Source organism: Schistocerca serialis, chromosome 2 (genome assembly GCF_023864345.2).
Source record: "Schistocerca serialis cubense isolate TAMUIC-IGC-003099 chromosome 2, iqSchSeri2.2, whole genome shotgun sequence".
Taxonomy (NCBI): domain Eukaryota; kingdom Metazoa; phylum Arthropoda; class Insecta; order Orthoptera; family Acrididae; genus Schistocerca; species Schistocerca serialis.
In genome coordinates this window covers 136,029,410-136,034,750 of record NC_064639.1, presented here as the reverse complement: position 1 = coordinate 136,034,750, position 5,341 = coordinate 136,029,410, and the positions used below count along the sequence as shown (strand labels likewise).

Below are 5,341 nucleotides of genomic sequence, written 5' to 3'. Positions count from 1 at the left end.
ATGAATCCTATTATACTGTTGACATATATTTTTTAGATGTCATAACGGACGAGACTCGAAGTTTCATGAGACAGTATTGACATTTCTGAAGTATCATGTGTTCATTATTTTATATACGTATGGACTTCAGAAAGTAAGCTGCAATTGTGATCCCACGCTAGGACCATTTCGTAGCAAGAGTGGTGCGTTCTCACAGTAGAGTATACGTGTCGGATTTCCTGCAGAGACAGCTCTGCTGCTTACTCCTAACAGAAGCATCACAGAAGCGCGGACTCCAAAGTTGAAATACGCCGTACATTACGAGTCTTCTGGGCTACACGTCTAAATTACTCGCAGATTCACCGTGAAATTCTGGCAGTATATCGCTACGTCCCGTCCAGCAGTGGCTTCAATTTGACAAAGGCTGCACAGGAGTGGGTGATTCTTATCTGGAAGAAAGATCTTATATCACGCGATTTTCATCTTTTCGGCAAACTGTTAGAACATCTGAAGGAAAAGAGATTTTCCGATGAGGACTTTCAAACAGCGGGCCTCGAATCGCTCCATGACGAAGAATCGTATTTCTGTCATCGCGGAATTAAACGTTTAGTAGAACGTCCGACCGTTGTTTGTAGAGACTACGTTGGAAAATAGTGTCGTATATCTGTGTCACTTTGAAATGTAGCGCAGCATTCAATGGAAGTTACTTGGCCTACCATAATAACGTGTAATTTATTTTTGAGATCCGCTCGTATATTATTGGTATCACGTAACGACCACGTACTGTGCATGTTGCGGTAATTACATCAATTATTATTAATATTGATTGCTAATAGTTATTATTATGCATGGTGTAAGTTGTAAATGTTTTGTTAACTAAGGGTGTGCGGTCGGATGTAGGAGAGGGTCTGAGGCTCTAAATTTGCCAGGTAAAACGAATACCCAATAAACAAATAAACAATAATTCTAGGAAGTAAAACAAAAGGAATTAAGATAAACTGCCTGGTTTTTGCAGGCGATTTTCCAATATTTTCAGAAAGTCAGACAGACGCAAATATTTGAATACATCTGGAAGAAACAGCAAATACAACTGGTCTCAAAATTTCAGCTGTGAAAACAAAATTCATGACAAATATGAAAATGCACCAAAATTCGTAGGAACACAGATAGGTGAAGTAGAGAGAGAGAGAATAAATTTCAGCAGCTTGGAGAAACTGTCCAACAGAACGGTCTTGAAAACATTGCAGCGGATGTAAGAGTTAACAATATGGGGAGAAATGTTACAGCAAGAAATGAGAAGAAGGAAAACAAAACTAAAACGCTATACCGTGGTGATACGACCTGAATGTTTACTTGGATGTTATTGCCCAACGATGAGCTATAAGCTGGACAGAACTGAGGAACCTGAATGACGGATTAGTAGAAAAACAATGGTTGCAGTACGAACTACAGGTGACTCGAACAAGAGCAGTAATGAGATCTATAAAAATACAGAGAAAACAACAGGATTAATGGCTAAACGACGATTAATCATTTTTGGACACCTCTACCGAATGAATGAGAACAGGCTAAGGAAACAAATATTCCTATATTTGTGGAAAAAAAGAAATCGACAGTAGCTTGGATTACAGAAATAAGAAAGTAACTAGAAAGAAACAACATCAAATAATCGGAAATAACAAACAGAAACAGTTTTAAGTCTAAAACACTAAATATAGAGTGCTTTCAGTGCTCAAGAAATAAGAAATCGGGAACAACAAGGACAGGCGAAAGGAAAAGACAACATGGGGACAGAAATGAGAGAATATTGCAAAATAGGGTATCGACAACAAAAAAGGAAGAGGACCTGAAGTTGTTACGTGATCCTAGTTTGTCAGTACCAAAATAAACAAAAAATTTGCTTTCAGTACTTTCTTGCATAGCTAATATACGAGGGTAGTTCAATTATTATCCGCAAAGTAATTACAAAATTTTATTGTAATCAAATGGGAAACTTACAAAAACATCATTTTTCGACATAATCTCCTTGTGTTTCAACGCTCTTGGTCCATCGTCGTACAAGCCACCTGATGCCCCCATAAAATAAGGTTCTCGGTTGAGCTGCGAGCCAGGATGCTCCGCTTCTCTCACTGCTTCGTCCGAGGCAGATCGACGGCCCCTTAATGCCTGTTTGAGTGGACTTAACAAGTGATAGTGAGAAGGTGCAAGATCGGGACTAAATGGAGGATGATGCAGTACTTCAAATTTGAATTTCTGGAGCGTTTCAGCATTGTGGGCAGCAGTATGCGGACGGGCATTGTCATGGAACAACACAACACCTTTTGACAGCGTTTTCTTCGAATTGCATGCTTTAGTCTCGCAATAAGCATCTCACTCCAACGTACACTGTTTATTATTGTGCCCCTTTCCCCATAATGTTCCAGTAGTGGACTTTGTGCTTCCCAAAAAACCTTAAGCATCAATTTTCCTGCGGACGGTTGGGCCTTGAACTTTTTCTTGCACGGCGAATTTGGATGTTTCCATTCCATACTCTGCCGTTTACTCTCCGGCCCGTAATGATGGATCCATGTTTCGTAACCAGTACTGATCTTGTCTAAGACGTCCCCTTCGTTACCACAGCGATACAAATGTTTTTTGCAGATGTCCAAGGGCGTTTGTTTATACAACTGTGTGAGTTCTTTTGGGACCCATCTTGCAAAAACTTTATGAAACCCAAGTCTTTTGTGGATGATTTCGTAGGCTGAACAGTGCATAATTTGCAGACGATGTGTCACTTCGTCAATAGTTAATCGTCTGTCCAAGAGAATCATTTCACGTGAACGCTCAATGGTTTCTTCATTTGTGGCGGTAAACGATCGTCCGGCTCCTTCACCCTACGTAACACTTGTGCGACCATTTCGGAATTTTTTCAATCCATTCGTAGACACTCCGTCTTAGCAAAACACTGTTCCCGTACAGAACCGAAAGTCTTCGATGAATTTCGGCCCCTGATACGCCTTCCGACCACAAAAAACGGGTCACTGAACGTTGCTCTTCTTTGGTGCAAATAGCGGAGAAGCTATGACGAAACTAACCTAGCAGATTGAAAGTTCCGCGGCAACGGCCTTGCCGCAGTGGATGCACCGGTTCCCGTGAGATCACCGTAGGTAAGCGCTGCCGGGCGTGGTTGGCACTTGGATGGGTGACCATCCAGGCCGCCATGCGCTGTTGCCATTTTTCGGGGTGTACTCAGCCTCGTGATGCAAATTGAGGAGCTACTCAACCGAATAGTAGCGGCTTCGGTCAAGAATACCACCATAACGGCCGGGAGAGCAGTGTGTTGATCCCACGCCCCTCCTATCCGCATTCTCCACCGAGGATGACACGGTGGTCGGAATGTCCCGGTAGGATACTCGTGGCCTGAAGACGGAATGCTTCTGAAGAAGCTATATCAATTACAGCACAGAAACGTGGAATATGAAAGTTCGCTTACCCCCGCGAATCTTCAGCTCTTCACATAAATGTGTGTGAATGTAGGAAGTGAACGCTCCAGTCTAAATAACACTTACAGAACATTACAGATCTATCTTTAGAAAGTGTAGACAGCGATAATATAATAACGGCAGTTGAAAGTCGCAGTTTTTGGCGCACTGATGTGTTTCGTCATCCAGCGATATTAATTATACCAGGAAGTAGAGCCATTTGCTATTCCCTGTGGTGCTGCCACCGCAACACCATGTGCTCAAGGATACCTGTGCCGTAAACAGACACATGTACTAATCTGTGGCAAAAGTTTACTAATGAATACAAGGGTCGTTCAATAAGTAGTGCCCCACATTTTCTTCTCAGAACATATTTATTGTTAAGAGTCAGAATTTGGTGACAACATAGTACAACATGTCTATATCATATTTTTCTACGTAGTCTCCATCACGTTCTATGGCCGTACGCCAACGTTGTGGAATAGCATGTATTCAATGCTGTGAAAGCTCTTGTCCTGTGGGCGTAACCACGTTTTCATTGCATGGCTGACACTCTCGTCATCTTCGAAATATGTTCACCGTCGAGAATCTTTAAGCGGCCCAAAGAGATGGAAGTCCGATGGTGCCAGGTCTGTACTGCAAGGTGGATGAGGCAGTGACCCAATTTGGCGATGTGTTCCCGGGTTGTCAGACGTGTGTGTGGACATGCATTATCGTGTTGGAGCAAGATTTCTGCTGATTCTTGTCCGATCGAACACGTCGGTAACTGCTCTTGAATTTATTCTCGCTATTCACATGTTGTTGTTGTTGTGGTCTTCAGTCCAGAGATTGGTTTCATGCAGCTCTCCATGCTACTCTATCCTGTGTAATTGTCTTCTTCTCCCAGTACCTACTGCAACCTACATCTTTCTGAATCTGCTTCTTGTATTCATCTCTTGGTCTCCCTCTATGATTTTTGCCTTACACGTTTACTTCCAGCACTAGATTGGTGATCCCTTGATGCCTCAGAACATGTCCTACCAACCGATCCCTTCTTGTAGTCAAGCTGTGCCACAAATTTCTCTTCTCCCCAATTCTATTCAATACCTACTCATTCGTTTTGTGATCTATCCATTTAATCTTCAGCATTCTTCTGTAGCACCACATTTCGAAAGCTTCTATTCTATTATTGTCCAAATATTTATCGTCCATGTTTCACTTCCATACATGGCTACACTCCATACACTCCTGACCCATAACTCTATCGTCGGTGTTAACAAATTTCTCTTCTTCAGAAACGCTTTCCTTGCCATTGACAGTATACATTTTGTATCCTCTCTACTTTGGCCATCATATTATTTTGCTCCTCAGATAGCGAAACTCATCTACTACTTTAAGTGTCTTATTTCGTAATCTAATTCCCTCAGTATCATCCGACTTAATTCTACATTCCATTATCCTTGTTTTACTTTTGTTGGTGTTCATCTTACATCCTCCTTTCGAGACACTGTCCATTCCGTTCAACTGCTCTTCCAAGTCCTTTGCTGTCTCTGGCAGAATTACCATGTCATCGGCAAACCTCAAAGTTTTTATTTCTTCTCCATGGATTTTAATACCTACTCCGAATTTTCCTTTTGTTTCCTTCACTGCTTGCTCAATATACAGATTGAATAACATCGGGGATAGACTACAACCCTGTTCACTCCCTTCCCAACGACTGCTTCCCTTTCATGCCCCTCGACTCTTATAACTGCTATCTGGTTTCTGTACAAATTGTAAATAGCCTTTCGCTCCCTGTATTTTACCCCTGTCACCTTCAGAATTTGAAAGAGAGTATTCCTGTCAACATTGTCAAAAGCTTTCTCCAAGTCTACAAATGCTAGAAACGTAGGTTTGCTTTTTCCTTAATCTATCGTCTAAGG

General features: G+C 41.8%; 1 pseudogene; it reads left to right on the top strand.

Moving 5' to 3' along the window:
- The first annotated feature begins 3,074 nt into the window (after positions 1-3,074).
- Positions 3,075-3,192, top strand: LOC126458799 (5S ribosomal RNA; annotated as a pseudogene).
- The last annotated feature ends 2,149 nt before the right edge of the window (positions 3,193-5,341 follow it).